Raw genomic sequence first — 23,472 nt, forward strand, 5'->3', positions numbered from 1 at the left:
TCCCATTTTTATTCGGCCACTAGCTATTAAAAGAAATAAACAAACCGGTAATTGATTCCAGTTGACCAAGCCCTAAGGGACGTACACATTCCGAAAGAACAACATTCCATTGGAAACTTGAAAGAGGGCATTGTGCAACCTCCAACTTGCCCAAGGGTTTGAGTGTCACTCGAGCTCTTGCCCATCAGTTGATTCGTAAACAAATAGCAAAGAATTATTTTCAAATCAAAAAGAACAAATACTTTTGAGGAGGGGGCATTTGGGTTCCGGAAATTTCACCCCAGACATTTCGAGTGAGTGAGAGACCACATCAGCGACCATGTAAGTGTGTGAGTGACTGTATGAATGACAATGTAAGTGTGTAAGTGACTGTATGAATGACCATGTAAGTGTGTAAGTGACTGTATGAATGACCATTTAAGTGGGTGAGTGATCCTATGAGTGAGTGAGTTTTTGCATGATTGAATGAATGGCCATATGAATGATCAAGTGAGTGACCATATGAGTTGATGAATGACTGCATGAGTGACCATGTAATTGGGTGAGTAATTGCATGAGTGACCCTATAGGTGGGTGAATGACTGTATGAGTAACATATACAAATGGATGAGTGATTGTATGAGTGACCATATATAAGTGAGTGAGTGGCCGTATGAGTGACCATATAAGAGTGTGAGTGACTGTATAAGTGACCATATAAGTGAGTGAGTGGCCGTATGAGTGATCATATAAGTAGGTGAGTGACCGTATGAGTGAGTGAGTGATTGCGTAATTAAATGAATGGCCATATGAATTTTTTCAAGGATACTTATTTGAATTTATAATATTTACTAAAGTGTCGTGAATACACAGTGTTTTCATAATATAAATTATATTATGACAATTATATGGCCAAAATTATAATTTTTCATCTGACATATTTTTCAGGTTTAACGTTTTGTCATATTTTTTGGAATTTTATTGTGCCTACTTCAAGAGCCGGAACTAGAGGTTGGGCAGAGAGGGGCAAGAGCACCCAGGACTGCAAAAATTTAGCGGGCGCGATCGTTTTAGGTGCGAACAAAGAACACCGCTATTAAATTATTGAATTTTAAAGTTGTGGGGGCCACAAAACCATGTTTGCCCCACGCAGCAAAAATCCTAGTTACGGCCCTGCCTACTTCTAACAATCAAGGCGATAATTGGCGACGTGCTGTATTTTACGGATTATTATTTAAGATCTTTTACATATATATATAATTTACTGAATTTATTTGCGGAAGCCCAAAACAGTAAGCTAGTACTCATGACACTCCTACGAGGGAGGGGCTGACAGGGCTTCAACCTTGGGGCCCGAGACAATTATCATCATTTTTTTAATGCTATAAATTCACTAAAGAAGGGTTTGTAAAAAGTCTGGCTTGAAGGGGCTCACCTAAAATCCCAACCTAGGGGCCTGCTCCAGGATGTGCGGGTCATACAGACATGTGAGTGACCAATGGAGTGTTTTAGAGATACAGGCATAATAACAAGCGGAAGGGGCAAGCGGGCTGTAGCACAGGGAGGCAAATTCGATTAATGAATGGTCAAGAAAATCAGACTGGAATGAGAGAAGGGCAGCAAAATTCGTGTAGCCCATACGCGGAAAAAACCATGAATGTGCCTCTGCGCATGGACCCACACGGACACGGTCGGGGGGCCTCAAGAGAAGAGGGGCCTCACAAAAATGGGATATAGTTTAAATTTTCCCCGGAGTATGCAAGTAAACTTTCCCCGTAGGGCCTCGGAAAAATCACTCGTCCCGGGGGCCCATGGTGCTCCTTAGACGGGCCTGGCTTGTGAAGGTTCATTTCTATGCAAGAAAACATCACAATGAAGACAGGAATTTGAGTGGACAGGTAGCGCCCTCTACCGGCAAAGAGACGAAACTCGGCGAAAAAGAAGAAGAAAATTTTTTTCCTCTCCATCTCTCTCGTTTTACGTATGTAATGATAGCAATCCGAAATTAAATTTAAAATTTTAGCGGTAAATTTGTCCGATTATCTGATCAAATATGTGATTGGGCTTATAATAAATAATTGCCTAATTTCGGCAAAAAAAAATTAGATGGACATTTCTATTTTTTTATCCAGTAAATTTATTAAAATTTGTTCACATTTGCAAAAATTTACAAAAAATTGAAAAAAACCGATCCCCACACACAGGCTCTATATAGGCTAGTGCCGTATCAGCCACAAAATTGTGAATGGTCAAAAACTCTCTGCTCTGCTCTAACTGCGTAAAATTTTCCAGATAAAGAAACAGCATTTTTCGCTGACGATTGACCAATGGTCAGATGGAAATTAATAAAATAATTTAAATTTGATCCCACAATTATAAGAATAATTAATCGAGTTTTTCAAATATTTCCAAAAAAAACATTGGAATTATCAACAATTTAAATTCGAATTTCGAAAATAATTTAAAAAACTATAAAATTTGCATACAAAAATTTTCAGATATTAATAAATTTCGGATCATTTCAATATCTACCTCAAAATTAAAAAAATTAAAATGAAATTGAGAATTGATTTTTTTTCTTTTTTAATGGCTGCTTATGTGATCCTGAAATATTTTCCTACCAATATTCGGAATATTACAGCGAGAAAAATCCGATATTTGTAAAAAAAATAATAATCAAAGAATTTTTTCAAGGAGAAGCATGAGAAAAATTCAAAGAAATGTTTCTTAACTTTTTCCCCCATTGTCTTTAAAGGCTCTGAAAGCGAGAATTTCATAAAATTAATTTCTGAGTAAATTTATAGTGCACAAAGATTTTATAAATAAGCATGGATTTCCAGACTTCCCGGGCTGGATTCTTGTAGGCTCCTTCCTTTGTAGGGTCCCAAGAGATTCTAAAAATTACTTACAATTGTTCTCATTGTACTTCACTCACATCAGTGGCTCTCAATCAGGAGTACACGGACTTATGGGGGTTACTTGCAGCCGTCTCAGGTGGTTCATGGACATAATGAGAAAATTAACTTTTTTTTAAAATTAATATGTGCTGAATATTATTCATTAGATGGGTCCATGGCCTTTATCTTATTGGCAAAGAGGGGTTCCTGGTCTTCATCTTGATGGCAAAGAAGGGCCCTGGCTTTAATTTTTTTTATTACAAAGGGGCTCCCTGTGGCCTTCCTCTTACTGGCGCAAAGAGTCCGTAGAGCACAAAAATTTAAGAATCCCTGACTGTAAATGCTTCAAATTTATTTCTCTCACAAGTCACTGTTACCCCTGAATCACCTGTCAGGGGCATCATCTTCAGGGAGACAGAGGCGGCAACTGCCACGGGCGGAAACTTTAGGAGGGCGGCAAATTAAAAAAAAAACCACATAAACACCGTTATAAAATCGTCGAATTTAGCAGTGCTGGGGGGCGGCAGAAGTCATGTTTGCCCCCTCCACAAAAATTCTAGTTATGACCGTGGGTCTCTTCCCATTCGATTTCCACTCATGACCCCCAATGGAAAATCCCAGGGCTGCAGGGGGGAGGGGGGGGGATCTGTGAATCACAACAATAGAATATGATTAGATAAATCAGCACCAATGATATTCATCTTTCAAAATATTATTGAAATAAATACACATAAAATACCGGTATAAAAAAAAAAAATCACCTCGTAATTTTCCTTCACAGAAACAATATTATACGTTTGAAAAAATATAACACAAGGAAAAAAAAAAACTAAGAAAGTGAAAAAAATATATATATAAATAATCCTTCCACGCAAGAAAATCAATGAAACAGAAAGGAAAAAAAAATATATAAAAAAATAAAAAACGAAAAAAAAAAAAAAAAACGTCTAAGGAGTTTTAAATCTTAAAATCTGAAAGAATGCGACCATTTTCCTCTCCTGGGTAGTTTTATTTTTTTCCGTAACCCTTAGCAACGAAGAAACTAATCACGCCCCCCTTAATTTATGGTTTTTACGACCGCAATCAAGGCTTCACTGAAAAAGCTGGTGCAGAAGTCTCTGAAAAACTGCTTGCTCGGCACATAGACGCTTACAGAATGGCTTTTTGTAAGAAGAGAGCCCCAGCACACACACACACACACACACAGCGGCAAAGTATAAGAAAGCATCTAAGATGGTGAGAGAGAGAGGTATGTACACACACACACACAGAGGAGAGGGCTAAAGGATAAAGAAGGCACAGAACGCTGACTCTTAGGGTATTATGGAAGGGAGAGGAAAGCTAAAATATGCGCATTTCAGATAAAGCTATTGAATAAAATATTGAAAGGCAGTGTGTTGGAAGGCTTATATGCACACTACCTAAAAAAAAAGGAAAGTAGAGATAAACGAAGCAAGCTAAAAATATATATATAAACATAGTATATAGCCTAGAGCACGTATCTATGCATCAAGCCCGAATGAATGAAGAGAATTGGATGGTTTTCCCAAATGGGCACTTCCCAACACAAAATAAATGAACTGGTACGGAACCCGTAACACATCGATCGCGATCACATAAACCATTACTATTTCAATAATCGAGTTGAATTTGTGGTACTAAAATTTTGATATTCAAGATGTTTTTATGTTTATTCACGTTTATGTGATTTTGATACAATGATTATATATAAGAGTTAAAAAAACTATCAATATCAAAATATTTTGATATTAAGTTATTTAGATATTATATTATATTTGAAATATTTCCAAGATAAAATTTTTTTTACTGCGGTATATTAAAATGTGGTTTTACGGCATTTTTTTTTTAAATATCTTGTCAAGTCGCAACGTGTTCATAGGCTTACATACAATTATACCAAAAATGAAAAGCTAAAATTATTATACTTAACTACTTATACCTAAAAAAAGAGATAAACAAAGGAAGCTGAAAAAATAATAATAATCTAGAACACGTATCTACTTTGCTGTTATTCAACCCTCTATGATTCGAATTGAGCAAAATTTATTTTAGAAAATACGGATGCAAATGGGTGCTGTAAGCATATGTTTAATTCAAACAATACATCAGCACAGCAATCTAATTAATTAGATTTAATTTTTAATTTGCTACAACAGTTAGCCCCTTGAACTGCAATTTATTTCCAGGCAGCACTGCTCAGACAGACAATTTAATTTCCTTTGTTTCAAAAGGAAGGATTGATATAGAAACTTACGGTTTTCTTGCTAAAATAATTTGTAATTAGTAAAAACAATATTTGCTTCATACATTTACATGAATGTTGGTTATATACACACAATAGAACATAATTAGTGACGAAATATTCTTCAATAATGTTTAGCAAAAGTATATTACATTTCTAGTCTTTTAAAGAAAAAAAAGTATGTGTTTCAACATAATATGCTAACGTATTTGCAACAACTTTAAACACTAAATGTATATATTTATCCTCACCTATATATATATTCGGGTTTATTTTAAAATACTAATAAACTTCAAGTGTATGATACTTCTCAAAACGCTAGCGCTAGATGTAGCGCTACTTGGCATCGTTTATGCAAATTACATTCAAACTGCTACTAGAAGCATGCAAACAAATGTACCAAAGCAATAGACTCGCTATAACTTACATATACATCTCTCATAAAAAGTTTTTATGAGAGCTGTGACAATGACGAGCTCATTGTCAGTTTGCTCAAGAAAATTCATGACGAGCTGGACTCGTCATTTCAGTTCAAGGGGTTAACCAAGGGTCAAATATACAGTTTGCTTTAATTTTAATGTTATTTATAAACAAATAAAAATCTTGATTAGCAAAGTTGCATAGTTTTTACCCAGAATAGAATTTTATTTTCAATCCCCACATTATTCGGAGCGATTTTATAAATCTGGGAACACAAAAAATTTCAGTAGCTCTCAAAAATCTCAAAAAATTATACAGAAAAGGAATAAACTCTCTCCAGATAAAAAAAATATTGTATTTACATAAGCCGTATTTTGTACTGAAATGGCACTAAAATATGTCCTTTCTAAAATACCAAAAAAAATTAGAGAAGAAATTTGTATAATGGGTTTGTTTTTCACCATGCACATTTTCCATATATTCAAATATACACTGCACCATAGAGGGTTCAACTATTTAGTTATACAATTTAAATATTTCAAGGATAAAAGTAAATTTTGTCTCTTTATAATGCTGTACGTTGAAATGTTTTACTACAACCCGTTTTTTTTTCAAATATCTTTGAGTCTCAACATATTCATAGACGCATATAGGCACATTTAAATAATTAAAAAAAGAATAAGAAGCTGTTATATTAATATTAAATATTATATTTTCTTTTTAATGTTAAAAAAGAGTATAAGAATTTTTTTAGATCTGTATTAATACAATAAAAATCCCTAAATATGAAATATTCGAAACATTTCGACGAAGTTGAAAATATTTCGTACAGATCCCGAATTTCGTATTTACCGACAAAACAGCGATTTGAATATGTCCAACTTTTTCTCACTCTGGTTGGTGATTGATCCCTCTTTTGTCATTTCTCTGGTTGCGGCTTATTTATTATAAATTAAGGTACTTACTTCATATTATATTAAAATTCTCATCAAGTGAGTTCGTATTAACGATCCTGAAGCTTTGAGAACAGATATTTCAATGAAGTATCAGCGCATTAAGTTCGAAAGCATTTAGTGAAAAATTAACAAATAATTTCTCTGATACAAATTTGATACATAAAATTATATTCTTTTTTTTCCAGTGTTTAATGGTTCAAACGATTATTAGAATGAATACTTAAATGAAATTTCGTCGTACTCCCTCCCACTCATAAAAAGTATTAAAGACGTGAGTGGCCTCCCTCTTTCAAACGCTTTATACTATTTCTAACGCCTATCATAAAATTACGCCCATACAATAACTCCAGACGTTATGTTTCAAGTTTATGAATCGAAACAGGTACGAATAAATATCAGAGTATAGGGTGTGCTGATGTTACTTGGAACATTTATGAGATAATTTGTTTTGTATGTAATGTTATTTTGCTTTTTTCTCTCGTGTTTATTCCTACAGTATGACCTCACAAACCTACGCTTTTTCTTGTGAATATAGTCTTACCGTAAGAGAAATCCTACAAAACTTACTAAAATACTTAACAGAATTCAAATCAGCTTTTCTGAATAATTTCTGTGACTTTTTAAATTGATCAATTAGGATACTTACTGATTTTAGTAATCATTCAGAATTATAGGTTTTATAATTTTACACATGCGGACAATTATTTATTATTCAATTATTTTACCGAACTTTTGGTTTTTTTTTTCTTTTTTTAGGAAAAAGTTCATCTGAGAATAGTATACAAGTACAGATATTGATGCAAAACTTCTGAAGCTTTCTGGATCTGATCGGAATCGATCGAGTAGACCTATGTATTTATTATCAGGTATTCATACATAGTAATATTACTGCATTAGACTGAAAAATTCATTTTATATTTGAATTTTCAACATGAATGCATATTATTATTTCAAAATATTATTGCTAATTATTTATTTGTTGATTTCACTGTATTTTCTGGATAAACGTCAATATTTCTAATATTTTCACACACAAATTACTTCTTGTATAGCCTATGCCTATACAATTAATAGCAAGTTTGAAATCATTATATATACTGTATATATTTTATTTGAAATAAAATAATTAAAAAATTGACATTTAATATATTTGTGAAAACAATTTATACTCAATTCTTCAATGTTCATAAAAAAATATTTTTGTCACATTTTTGGACACCTTCGTTTTTACATAATTATAACACGAATGAAAAGCTAAATTGTTACACAGTCCTGAAATGTTTTCAAGTTCATATATAAACACTTGGAATTTTTTTTCAAAATTTTATGCAAATAAAATACTTGAATATAAAAATACTTCTATAATATTCAAAACCGAGTGAAAATATCTAGGGGAAAAATCAAAAAGGGATTGTGCATGAGTCCAGACTTTAGATGTTTTTTTCTAGACCTGAAAGAGTATGTATAATATTATGCGATGTAATATATTTCCTGAACTATTTTGTTTTTTGAAAGTATTGTGTTGGAAGCGCTCAGTTTATGTAGTTTCTCTTCAATAAAAATGCTATGATTAATTAGTAACAGTCCAATACAGAAATTTCGATTATCTATTCCATTAATTTATAGTGAAACAACAATTTCTCGGATTTGTTCTAATATCAAATAAATGGATAAAAAATTACAAATAAATAAAACCCCATAGGAAATGAAATATATAAATAATTTTCAAGACTTACGTTCCTGTTTTCGCTTCAAGAATATTTAAAATCGAGTGAAAATACATATGAAAACATAATAATAATAAAGGACTGCAAGATTCCAGACCTGAAATATTTTGTCTTTTATATGTATATATTGGAGGCCCTCAAATGTGATAAAATTGAAAATAAAATACATTATCAGATATTAAAATTTCCTGTTCAATTGCAAAGAAAAGATTCTCTTGTGTGTTAACACAGTTTCAATCAAATATTTTTTCTACAAATAAGCCAAATTTTCTTTCCTTTCTCGCAAAATATAAAATTTTTTCCTTTCGAAGAAAGTAACCGTGGCCTTAGTTTCTCTTCAATTAATAATAGCTAAATATTTATACGGTAATTTCAATATCCATTCCATTAATTGATTAATTAATTTGTTCTCTTATCAAATAAACGGGTAAAAAAATCACAAATAAATAAAGCCCCATAAAAAATAAAATATACATAAATGATTTTTAAAACTTACAAGAGTTCCTGCCTTCACTTCAAGAACATTTAAAACTGAAAATATACATATGGGAAAAAAAAAATAAGGGCCAGCACGAGTCCAAACCCGAGATAGCCGACCCACTTTCAAATAAATGGACCCCCTAACACTGCCCTCGTAAACTTTGGGGGGAAAAATAGGGGTAAAGGTAAAAGAATGTATGTCTCGCCCCCCCAACCCCCGTGTAAAGTGGAAGACATAAAGCTAAAATTATAGCTTGAAGTAGAGCAAATGCGGATGTAAAGCGAGCTATTTGAAAGCCCCCCTCTTTATTCTACGGTGTTGACCAATAGGATCGGTAAATGCAAATTACCGGAGGGTTGCGTGTTCCTCTTTGGCTCGTTCACCAAACATATTATCATTTTTTCCCCTATCTTATTATAGATGTTGCAATGGTATTTATTATGTAGATACTCGGCGATTCGATTGTTTTTAGTGCTTTCTCAGATATTTACTGGATAAAATGGCGCTATCTACCGTGTAAAATGATCTTATACCCATTTTTTACGCTTTGTTGTTTTCTTCGCTGCGAAATGAAACGATTCGCTCCGGTTTTTATTTCTTCCAATTACTTTTATACTTCAATTTTTTTTTTTCTGAATGTATTTTCATTGTTTATGGCAGCGATTGTTCTGTCTATAAATTTGGGTCCTTTGTAATAAGGCATTTTATTATTTTGCTATCCAGAGAATCAAAATATTTCGTTATAAAATATTGGGAAAACTCTTTCGGATTTCAAAATACTTTAAATTAGTTTTTTCTCAGTGTAGGTTTTAGATTTTATTTGAATATTATATTGCAATATTCGAGCATTATATTGAAATATCTGAATATTATATTGCATATTTCTGATATATAAAAATCTGATTAATTTATTCGTATTGATTCATTTGATTTAATTTTTTTTTTTAAATGCATCACATATTTTTACTATTGGTCACATATTTTTACTAATTTAGACTAATTTTTTTTTTTCAAATGAGTTCTAATTACTACAAAATTATACGTAAATGTTCAAATTTTTTAGCACTATTTTTATTTCTTCCAATTACTTTTATACTTGAAATTTTTCTAAATGTATTTTCATTGCTTATGGCAGCGATTGTTTTGTTTATAAATTCGGGTCTTTTGTAATACGGAATTTTTTTATTTTTCTATCCCCAGAATCACATTGTTTCGGATAGATGTTATAAAATTTGAAAAATTCTTTAGAATGTCAAAATAATTTTGAAAAAAAGTTTTAGATTGGACATGAGATTTAATTTGAAAATTAAATTTTTTTATTATCAATGATATGCATATATGTAATGCAAAAAAAAATAATCAATTTATTCGTATTAATTGATTTAATTGTCGAGAATGGTCACTCATTTCGACTAAAAAAATTTGGACTAATTTATTTTCAAATTCATTATAATCATTACAAAAACATATGTAAATGGTATATTTTTTTGTACGCCTATTATTTAAATATTGCACAATCACAATCCTCAATTCATTCATTTGTAGAAAGTAATGAAATATTTACAATGTAAAATGATCTTATATCCATTTTTTACGCATTGTTGTTTTCATCGCTGCGAAAATGAAACGATTCGCTCCAGTTTTCATTTCTGAAAATTAATTTACACTTAAAATTTTCTTTTTAATGTATTTTCATCGTTTATGGTAGCGATTGTTCTGTCTATAAATTCAGGTATTTTATATATAATAAGACATTTTATTATTTTTCTTTCCAAAGAATCAAAAAATTTCGTTATAAAATTGAACAACTTAGGACCGTAAAATACCTTAAATGAATTTTTTCAGTGTAGGTCTGATATTTTATTTAAATATTAAATTTGTTCATGATTTATAATTTGCGTATTTACTGTATAACATATGAAAATGTATTCCATTGGTTTAAATGAATAATTTGATTTAAATTTTTTTTTTTTAATGAATTTTTCGAGAATGGTCATATTTTTGGTAATTTAGACTAATTTCTTTTCAAATCGATTCGAATCAGGCGTATTAGAAAATTGTACGTAAATGTTCTAATTTTTTTAGTATTATTTTTATTTCTTCCAATTACTCTCTTATAGGCCTACTTCAAATTTTTCTGAATGTATTTTCATTGTTTTTGGCAAGGATTGTTTTAATAGGTTTTTTATTATTTTGCTATCCAAAGTATCACATTTTTTTCGGATAGATGTTATAAAATTTGAAAAATTCTTTAGGATCTCTCAAAATACTTTAAATAAATTTTTTAGTGTAGGTTTGAGATTTTATTTCAATATTAAATTTGTTAAAGATTAATGATATACATATTTATAATACATAAATATTTATGTAATTTATTCTCGTATTGGAAAAATAACTTGTTTTTTTTTTAAATATATGTTCCGAGAATAGTCAGATATTTTTACTAATTTAGATCAATTTCTTTTCATATCCATTCTAATTATTACAATAACGTATACAGTAGAGCATCGATTATCCGAAACAATTGGTGGCTGGGGGTGTTCGGATAACCGACCATTCACGGAAAAAAATAGTACCAGTGTCATAGGAGCAATATGTAACAAAGAAACAGCGATATTAAACACAAAACTGTGTATATTTTGTATCACATGTTATTTGTATATTACAAATAACAGAGAACTGACTAGCCTAGTTCGGCAAATTCAAAATGCCCATTAAAGTAGGCCTACAGTTTAGAAAAAAGTCCAAAATTTTCTTTTGCTTCAACTAAAAGCACTCTAGCGGCCGCCAGCAGAACTTCTACATGGCACGCAAATTTCGATTTCCCAACTGGAACGCTTTCGGTTAACCGATGTTTTGGTTGACGTTATTCGGATGCTCTACTGTATATAAATGTTCTAATATTTTTTAGTATTATTTAAATATTTCAATGTTAATATTAAATCGATTTATTAAATTGAATTGATTCATTTCTAGATATTAATAAAATGTTTTGAAAAAAAGGGATTAAAAACTTATTGCAAACAGACCAATTTTAATGCCATGAGTTCATAGATTTTGCGGCATTTCAAAAAATAGATATTTTCATGCACCTATAAATTTGTTAGCGGCACACACACACATAGCCAATTTTATTTTATATTTTAAAGCATCGCAAAAATGTCCTTATTTGCAATTATATGGAGATTTATAAGAGGTACTGTTTTCACTAACTGTGTGTATGATAAGCTTAGTTTGTGTCACTTGTAAAATAAATGAAATTTAAATAATCATTTCTAATTTCAGTCGTATATAGACCTGAAAATCGCTCACAATGAAGGTTGAAATGTTATTTCCACAAAATTTGTATAATTTTGTTTCCAAGCAATGATGTAGATTGTATGTTTTTAGACATACATTCATTCAAAAACATTTCAAGTAAAGCTGATCAAACATGAAACTTTTCACCATCGTGATTCCCATTAACAATAATTGAAAATTACGATATGAAACGATATACGATAGTAATCTCAACTTAGTGGTCAACTTAGAATAAGACAACCATAAGTATTCTTTATGGGCATTGTATAATATTTTATCATGTGTATATATTGTTTATAATGTTTCTAATTACATTTTTAATTGGGTTGCTTTATTTTTGAAATATATGACATCCATATTTGTTATGGGCATCTTTTTCTCAGCCACCTCGCTGGGCATTTTGCCTGTTGTGGCGTTGTATTTGTATTTGTAATCAGTATAAATTAATTTATTACACCAATTTTACACTCCATTACAATTCATGAGACACATTCCAATCAAAAAAATTATCAATTCAGTTTATAAATTTAATTTTATTTTTTTAAATATAAAAAAAACTTCAACCCATGCCTCACTATTTTTATAATCAAAAAAGAAATTATCTTAAGTTCTTACAACTTCAACATACGATCCATGATGTTGAATGTTTATCGTTCAAAATTACTTGAAGAACCAAGTTACTTAAAAATAGAATGGTTTTATATATATATTATAAAATGATAATCGATCTAAGAAGTCATGCTTTAAAACTTTTTGGAGGACCCCAAAATGGCTTTTTGTAACTCCATATTCTGCTATGAAAAGTGGTGTAAAACACTTAGAGTTGAAATACTGCCTGTCGTTGTTAAGTAGGAACCTTGTCTATATTCTCCTTTTTAAATGTTGACAATAAATCCCATTTTCTCCTGAAATATATACATCTGGAAAGCACGTGGCTTTGTTAGATATTTTTAGATATCAGCCAGAGTAATTGCCGGAGTTATTTTAGATGCGCCTTCCTCTGCATATATATTTCGAGACTTTTAACCAACGTGTGTATATGTCTCTGCAAATTGGCTATTTTTTGTTTTCCTTTGGTAAGACTGAACTAGTTTTGCTGTTTATAACTTCTAAAAAAAAACATCGTTTTGATAATGAAACTGAAGGGTGGAGTGTGTTCCCAGCATTCAAGTGTCGCTTTGGATTCCAGTTGGCGAATGCATACTTGTTTGGCTCAATACAAAATCTAATAGGAAGAAACCTCTATAATTCGACAAAAAGATGAGTAAACTCCGCCCGCGTAAGTTGGCTAGGATTCGTACTTTGTTATCACAATTAATTTAATAAATTTTCACATTGTTCTCGACGACGTGTAGTCCAATGTTTTTCCTCGTTTTTCAATTTTATTGGTTCGTGTCAAAGATTCTTCCTCACACCTTAAGACAGGGTCACTCCACTGTTTGGAACAGGAAAACTCGACCTGGAGACAACAAAAATCACAATCACAGATAGGTTCGAATGATATCGACAATTTATGAGTGAGTCATGTGGTTAAGTAAGCAAAATCGAAATTTTTAAAGTGGAAAAAATTAGTTTTCCTCATTTTCCACAATTGCACTGCTCATTTACAAGTTATTTCGACACGCTGTGCTTTTTTCACTATAATTCAAGATTATTTGGAAACATTTAATAGAAAACTGCAGATAATTTTTTTTTAATTTATAGATAGTGGAATAGAGAGAGAGAATCGTTCAACTGTACAAGGAGGTTCTAAATTCACGGGGCAAACTTTAAGAGCTGATACAAGACACCTAAACAATCATTTTTGGATGTGGAATGTGTGGTCGAATCGCAATAGCAAAGACGTAAGAGGTGCTTTTCGAGAGTGTGTGCACATTATCATTTCATTATATTATTTTCTTAAATATTTTTCCAACAGATTTACTGCGATATGTGTTATCAACCGAGGGTGTGCCTATGGTTCTAACATAATGAAGTAGACCCATTTTTGCTGGAAAAAATTCTAAATTACTCAAACACCACATTTTCTGCTGCAACGGATTAGATACGCCAAGCTCATTTACATGGCACCCGTTTCCTACCATATCTTGTCATTAACGTGTCACCAATGTATTTGCATCTTAACCTTTCATATTCGACCACACAATCCATGACGAAAAAATGCTTGTTTAGGTGTGTTCTACCACCCTTTTCAAGTTTATTCCATGAGTTCTGAATCACCCTGTATATAAGAACAAGTACATTCATAAATGATATTTAAAAGTTATGAGGGAGTGATCCAATGAAACCTCGTTTACTTGACATTCGCTTAAGTCGGCAAGTTCGTCTATAATTTTGGGGTGTCGAGTTAATCGAGATTCTGCTGTAGTGTAAAATTCCCTCTTATTCCTGAGTTTCACGATTTGCATCAACTACTCACAAAAAATCTGTTAAGAAATCGGATTATTTTTGCTTTTATTCGATTAACACGCGAATGATCCAGTATCCAAATACCCTCGGATACAGAAGTCCAAGTATGCATGTTCGCTTGCAAGTGTTCAAAAAAGATGCGACCGAGTATAATACGGTACATGCTGGATTTTGATTGAATAATTTCTATTAAATAATGAAAATTTTCAGAAGAAATCAAATTTTTCAAGTAATCCACTAGTAAAGTTCTTTGCTAATAAAACCCATATCTCTCTCGATTAAAGTAGACTACTTATACTGAAGGAAAATCAATAGAGTCCTTATGGAAGATATAGATGACACAAAACGGAAATAATTCTAGTCATATATCGTGAGGAAATTCAATACAGGCTATGCGTGTTGTCATAACTGGATAATAACAGGATAGTGAAAATATCCGGGGTAGTGAGATTGAACTTCATGCACGAACACTCAATTTACTTGGTACACATGGATTATTTTCAGAAATGTCAATTAAGAACGACTACATGTCGGCACATTTCGAATGAACTCCAGTTAGTTAGTGCGTATTTTTTTCCTACCATTAAGGATCCGACATTTATTGCCGTGATGACAAAAACAGTGCAGAGCCAAATTCAAGGAAAATAAATCTAAAGAGCATTACCACGGGTCTCACTCATGGTCAGAATGATTGGAGATGTCGTTCTCGTTCCAAACTTCTACTTTTCAGGGTTTCTTTTGGATATTCGAATTTTGTAGATTTTCGCGACCGAACCATAGCCCGAGATTACACAATAAAAGTAAAAATATGCAAATACGTACTTAAAAAATGTTAATATAATTATGCATTTAAAACTCCGAAAAAATTCATAAAAAACCCAAAATAAATATCGCACTAAAAATCCTGAAAAGTTTCCGAAATATGCACTAAAAATGAGAAAATATGCATTAAAAAATCATCACGCAAGAAAAGCAGATAAATTTTTAAACTGCATATTTTCTATTTCTTAGTTCATTATTCATTTACTGAGAAATATGCAAATAACTTCTATAAATTTTTTATTTAAGCATTTTTAATTTCTAGATTGTTGTAGCTGCACAGTAACGAAATATTAGTAACAAAAGAATTTCGGCACTATCTCTAGAAATAACCTTACGATAAAACGGTTGATATTTTGAGAATACGGTATTACAAATATTTCTATTTTAATTCACTAAATTTCACCTTCGGAAAAAATACAGATGTTCTGAAAATATTATGGGCAGTATTTATTTTAGAAAAAATATTTTCGAAAAAACTGTGATTGAGAGCATTTAAATAAACCTTCAAAAATATGCAATTATTCAGAAATTTCTTTGAGTTTTTGCATTTATATGCATTAATGCTAAAAAAAGGCTAATTTTACCAGGATTATATGCACATACGGATATGTGCATATAATCTCCGGACTCGAATCATTACATTATGCACGTATATAGTGTAGAAGCCTGAAAATGGGAGGAAGGGTGTTGTAACAATTTGACTTTTCTGTGTTCGAACTATCCTAGCGTAATTTTTAAGAACAACATGTGTCATCATGTTTAATTCTAGAAGAGAAAGAAGGAAAAACTATCTTTTTTTTTTTTTGGAATTTTTTTCACGTTATAGCGAGCGCTTCCTAATTTTCAATTCGATATAAACCGAATATTTTTCGTATCTTTAACATTAGCTGTTTGACAATCACTCGTTATAGCGAGATTCTCGTTATAAGCCGTACTCGTTACAACAGACTTTACTGTACTGTTATTTGACGAATGGCATAAATACCTGATAATCACGTAGGAGTAGGCGAGTAATTATTTACGTGTGCATATAACGTGCTGCGTGGGTAATTTGAACGCAAGCCTTGTTAGGAAAGCGCATTCAGAGCTAGCCTTCTGTCAGAGATGCAAAGAACGCTTCTCTATACTATTGAAAGACAGAGAGAGAGAGAGAGAGAGACCAATCGTGGTAAATGTGTCCTCTGTGAAACGCTCATTAAGAGTGCGTGGACAAAGCTTCGCCGACCATATCTTTATGACAATAACTTCGCCCCGCGGGATAATAAACGTAACATCACATTGTTTATTAAAGTTTTCCAAGATTTTATCTTTTGTACATGATCGCTCCTAAAACCCGATGCGATGAGAAGCTTCTCCAACATCAGCTTCCGGCAGTTGTTTTCGCAAACAGAATAAATCTATTTCTATATATGCTTTTAATTCGATAGGATCTAATGTGAATTTTTCAAAAAAAAAATCTTATTTCAAGCTATTGAAAAGTCACAATGTGAATTTGTAGAGAATTCCATTTTGAATAAGATAAACAAAATCATATTTATGTTATTCGTTTGTATGAGGAGAAAACTCCATAAATCTGTTCCAAATTTCACACCTCATAGGATTTTAAACTTCTAGGGCGAGGTAGGTACTTGATGCACAATTTACCCAGTTTTTTATTGATCTTTCTTAGACATTTAATTTTTTCCCCATTTATCATTTAACCCTTTCAGACCCAAGCATTCCTTTTTTTGAAATTTTCAAAATGTTTTGGCATTTTTGATATTAAAAAAAATTTATTATAAAACATAAATGTCAGCAAATCTTTTTTATTTACAAATTTTCAATTTTTGACAGTTTTTGAAGTTACCTTGTTCAAAATTTTTCAGCCATGATAATGGAGGGTATATTCATTTTCACATACAATTTTTTTCTAGAATTTTATTGCTAAATTTTATCCAATAAGTCACACTTTTTCCGGAGGTACATTCTCCTGGAAGCCATCTTAAAAACGCTTGAAAGTTCAACTTTAAGTGTTGCCCTTTGATGAAAACCAAAAAGTTCACATTCCCTATATTTCTAACTCAAAACTTAGACAATCCTTTAAGTCAAAGCATAACTCCCTGAGGTCAAAAGAAAAAAAAATTGCACAGAAAAAGCAACCCACACATTTGTGACACCAGGGTCTGAAAGGGTTAAGTAATATATTTTTAGTCATTTAGTCAGTGAAAATAGTTCAAGACACAGTTAAAAATTCGCTTTTCTAGTATTTTCTGACCAAAAAGTTTATTCACATCTCTAGACTACTCTCATTTCTCACGCATATTAAAGCAATTAAAAGTTGTTTAGTATTCAAGTTGTACGCGTTAACTATTAAAATTTGCAATTTCAAATAGTGTAGTGAATTTAATAAATTTCAAGAACCTATATTTGAGATAGATTTCATTCAATTTTAATTGAAAATTCTAGTGTTTTATTCATTACTATTTCTTGCTTGCTTCATATATAAGTCATAATTTAGACTTTCCAGACACTGTTTCCCCAAATGAAAATATACATGAAAAGTTTCAGTTTTTTAAATATTATTTCTAAACTTAAATACAGTAAAATCTCTTTTTTGCGACACCGGCGGGACAAAAGAAATCGTCCGTAAAAAAGGGGGTGACCGTTAATCAGGGGTTTGAAATGCATACTTTTATTATACAAGGGGAAATTATTATTTGGCCGTAAAAGAGTGATGACCGCATCTAAGGGGGGTGTTCGTTAAGAGGGGGTTTTACTGTGCTACTTAAAATTCAAGCTATTTGATCTTCGAATGAGATAATTAAATAAGAATCAAATTCTTATTAGTGTATGCATCTGTTCTTTACTTCCAAAACGTATAATTACAGTGTAACCCCCTTTTAACAGCCACCATTTTTTTTACGGCCAAATGATAATTTTTATTTTAAAGGCTTCGATAACAATTCCTACTTTTCTACAGCCACCTCTCTTTTACGGATGAATTTTTATTGTCCCGAAAGAGAAGAGCTTTACTGTTGGCCAGGGCTGAGCCAATCGCAAAAACATCTAGGCACCAGAGCAATTTTTTTAGGTGCGAAAAAAATTTTTACCCGAAGAGTCCAAAGTAATGCTTCTTGTGACTCTTACAGACCATAATGACACTCTTTCATGTTGGCAAATATGCTGCTATAAATTCCAAACATTTTGTGCTGCTTTCAGCTTGTAATTTAGTAACTGCACAAAGAAAATTTTAGGTGTCAATACCCATTTTTAGTCGCCATGGTGATCTGGCGCTTCACATTTGTCCTGCCCTGCAGTAGGCTACTATAAACTTCAGATTTAGTGATAAATTTAAGCGTTCTATACAGGGTGTCCTGTAAGTGCTAATGCAGCCTTTATCTCATCAACCGTTCGTCATAGAGGTATGATATTCCAATTTTAACTAATTCCAATTTAAACTATACATCTGCGATGAACGGTTGATGAGATAAAGGCCGCATTAGCACTTAAAGGACACCCTGTACATTCAGGGAACGCATGCTATCAATTACCGAAGGTGGCAAACACTTTCGAAGACCGATTTCGTAAGGAAACGCTAACAAACGCACGGATAGGTAATAAAATCCTTATTTGACCGAATTGAACTTGGTTTGATTTCTTTTTCTTTTATTATAAAAATTTAACAACTACATATACTCCATCTAATGGTTAATAATGTGTCTGTAACAGACACGTAAACAATTGAAGCATTAAAAAATTGTTAGCATACACACATATAAGGTGTTTAGTTCATGACCCAAGAGCCAAAAAAGGAGGAGTTGGAGGCAAAAGAGAAAAGATAAGAGAGAGAGAAAGGTAAATCTCGCGATATTTTGCGCAACCGCCCCATTATAATTTTATAGCTAATCTTAGTGACCGTAAAAAATGTCCAAGTGGTCAACAATCGCGCAATTAGGACGACTGTATATTTCGCCATTGCCATTCTCTTCAGACATTCGAAAAAACGGCGCTTCGAATGCCGTTTACGCGAAAACACGGTCGTATTTCATGTTTACGTGCATGCGTTAGTCATAAAGGCGTATTTTACAATAGGACGCGGAAAAGCGTAGCTTCATAAAGTCAATAATTTATGGAATGCAAATACTATACTGCGCTCTCCCTCCCTGTTCTTTTTTTTTTTTTCTATCTCGCGATCTTCGCTCGAATAACGGAACGGAAAACGTTTTCGTTTATACGTCGAATTATATCGAATCGATGAAATATACAGCGGCTATGAAACATATTACGTGGAAATTATTAGTAATAAGCACATTTTATATAATGAAAGCTTCTTGATGGTACCCCTCAATCGTGCCCCCCCCCCCACATCCTAGAGCGCGGTCCCTAGGCGGAGGGGGGTCTTTTGAGGAGCCTACGGGCCCTTCTAGAGTTAATTTATAGCGTGAAAAACCAGAAACTGATGAGAATTGGCACTGGCCCAAGGGCTAGAGCCCTGTCAGCCCTGCCCTTGTGGGGGCCATGCCCCCAATGATGCTATACGTTCGTAGTATTTTTCTGTTAAGGTATCTGACTAGTCCCTTTTCTATGAAATGGTACCGGAGTGAGCTTCAATAACATTTTTTGATAGAAAGTGTCTCATAATAATTAAAACAATAATAAATTTTGGACTACCTAATTACCTATAAAGAAAATTTCATGTAATATTCGAAACACGATTACAAAAAATTCTGTGAATGAAATGTTTTGTTTTTTTCACAGCAAATTTGAATAGTAATAGTGTAGGTTTGGATACCATACAATCCTTTAAAATTTAAAGGATTGTATGGTATGTTCATAAGTTACACTCAAATCTGTTGATGTACTCAAATCTGAGATGTATACGAATTTTTTGAAATTTTATTCTACATATTGTGTACAAAACGCTGCAATTGAAAGGTCTTCAACCTTTTTCTAGTCGCGAGCACTGCCTGTACCCATAATCAAAACAAGAGCACCCTCACGGCAAGTTTGACATTCTAATGCATGAAATCAGGATGATTTTAATCCTTCAATATAATTTTTACAAGGTGTTTAATCGGGAGGTTTGTTAAGTGCTCGCGAACACGAAATTAGACACGGGCATAGAGTACTGCACCGTAGTGCTCGGAGCAACGGGTTAAAGATGCCTACTGTAATTAGACAAATATAAGTGATTGACCTTAAATTTTAGTACAAAATCTTGACAATATATGGCAAAATATCATATTAAAATTTTGTAATGATGCAATCAACAGAATTTTAGAAATCATGTTTTTAAACTCAAGTAAAATGTCAAAAATAGTATTCTTCGTAAAACGCATTTCAAGTTTTTATTCACAAATTACTTGATGCAAAAACGCAACACTAAAGTGTACGTAACTTCGTTTCTAAGCGTCATATAAGCAAAACAGGACCTGTTTTGGAAACACCAAAAAATGAGGCTTTCATAAAAAAAACAGAACAAAAAAAAAAGAATAAAAATCGATATTTTCTTCCAAAAATGACGTTCTGGACATAGTCAGCTGCCGTAAAAATCAAATTGTAACAACATTGGAAATCTCAGACCCAAGATTGAATTTAGTCTAAATACTGAAAAAAATCTATCAAAAAAATTCTCATCTTTCTAAATTTTACTAAAAACTATTTTTAACCCTATCTGCTCGTATTGACCACAATATGTATATCAATGTATTTCAGTGACCTTTTATAAGGTTATGTTCATAAAGTTGGTGGAATCCTTCCTTCTAATCCTTTGTTTACCCTGCTTAATCTTGGACTGGAAGTTCGAACTATGGATGTGCTCAAAGATCGAAACCGCTTTCTCCCGTCTCTAATCCATCGGGATCGGATCCTGATTTAAAAGGCTGAGAAAATGAGGTTCTATAATAGGTTTCCTGTTAACGACGCTCGGAAATTAAAAGTTGTTCAGACGTAATGGTGGCTGGATATATAGCAATTTAGGCTGTAGTGTGTATCAGTTTGCTCTCTCTCATTCTATCTCCCTTTCTCTCTCTCTCTCTCCCTGTCGCCCTGTTACATTAAATTGAAGGTTTCGGAACTCTAGCCGGAGCTATACTTAATGCATGTCATAGATATCTTCAAAGAGGGGGAGATTTCCGCTTCAAGCTGTTTGCCTGGACGTTTTTACCACCAATTCGTTCTACACTTGCGTGCTATGGAGTATTAAACTTGGACAAGTTACTAACATAGATTCAGGTTTGCAGAGTATAATCAAAGAACACCTTAGGAATACCAAAGATTTTGGCGATTCTCATCACATATATTCCACGCGTGCTTCTTTCTTGGTCACGTATCACATATGATTCCGGTAATTGACTGTATTCCGATAAATTTAGCGTTTCCATAAAAATGTTTCACTTTTCAAAATCCTCAAAAAAATAAATAAAAGAAATCACCTATCTTTAATATACTTTTTCTGTAGGAAAAAATTGGTTTCCCACCCATGTATTTAACAATCATCGAATTAATTTCTGTTAACTAAAACAATTCCTGAAAACTACCGCAGTATATATCCAACAATTTTTTAGCCCTTTTGTGATGGTTTCCCGAGAAATTATCAGAATTGCAGCTTTTAAAAATTAATGAAATGTTTGTTGCGGTTTCCATCGATAACTAGACAATAATAAAAGGGGATTCATTGCACACACACACATAAATTATCTGATATTGTATACTTTTTCCATCCACGCATATAGGTACTTTAGTACGGTCACCAGAAGCCGTGGTAACCTATTGATATGTATATAGATATATTTTTTAATTTTTACTATCCTCAGGGGGCTACAATTAGGCTATCTCTCTATCCAGGGATCAGTAGGCTTACTTCAGGGTGTTATTTCCATACGAATCAGGATCAGGATCTATTTAATTTGGCGGAGCCAATTATAAAGGTGGAAATATACAGGCACATTTTAACGCACAAAATAAAAAAATTAGTGGGACAGGATTGTGGGGGGAAATGTATGTATAAAGAAAAACATACAGGGGTTTTTATACTACTCAAGCAGAAGTACACAACCAATAATTATGCAAAAGAAAAGAATAATAAAATAAAAACATATTTACACAAGACTAGATTAATCAAAGTTCTGATAAATTGGTTTTAATTTTCAGATGGATCGGCATAGAGAAGGAAATGTCTCAAACAGCAGTTAAGAAAAAAATCATTTCCCCAGATGAGCGAGGGGCTGCCCATTGCCTCATAATTATAGGGGCCCGAAAATTTAAAAAATATATATATTAACTGATTAACCAGAGATTTTTGAACTCAATCATAGGGGGAAATATTAATTTGTTCAGGGGCTCCTCGCATCAAAGTCATGCCCTGGTGTCCAAGGCCGTCTCAAGAGCGTCATGGGCTTCCGGTCAAAGTGATTTTATGAGGCTAGAAATGTCTGCCTACCAATCTACATGATCACTCTCCTCTCGAAATTTTCAACCAGATCTCATTTTTATAAGACCCCCACTGTACTTGAGGTCCTCAGATCGTGGGCCCATGCGTCAAGACGAGACTGTTGGTATCCTTAGCTATGCAACAATTACCTCTTTGAATCGTATCTTTTATTTGAAGAGGCTTCTGGACTTCACTACAGAGCGTACAAGAAATAGTCAATGTCAAAATACGTCTTGTATTTTGTCTAATCAATTTAAATTTCAAAGATGTGTGTTCCACATCTCTGCATACTCCAAAATCTATTTCTGCATTATAACTACTTTATCATTATAGCCATAATTAGCATGAGATAAGGTATTTCATACGAGTATAACCTTATACAAATACAAATATACAAATACAACGCCACAACAGGCAAAATGTCCAACGAGGTGGCTGATAAAAAGATGCCCATAAAAATATGGATGTCCTTCAAGCATTGAACTCTATTTCACCGACACAACCGGTTACAACAACACATTCCGCGAGCCATAAATGTGGATATCACTGGGTTTTATTATACCTAATACGCTATTCAAACTCAACACTGTTCATTATTCAAATACCACACTGTTCATTATTCAAATACCACACTGTTCATTATTCAAATACCACACTGTTCATTATTCAAATACCACACTGTTCATTATTCAAATACCACACTGGTCATTATTCAAATACTACACTGTTCATTATTCAAATACCACACTGTTCATTATTCAAATACCAAACCAAAATACCAATCACCTAAACTCTATCACCATGCGG

Source organism: Pholcus phalangioides, unplaced genomic scaffold (assembly GCF_987345545.1).
Source record: "Pholcus phalangioides strain wild (caught in Gottingen) unplaced genomic scaffold, Ppha-v1.0 ptg000017l_1, whole genome shotgun sequence".
NCBI lineage: Eukaryota > Metazoa > Arthropoda > Arachnida > Araneae > Pholcidae > Pholcus > Pholcus phalangioides.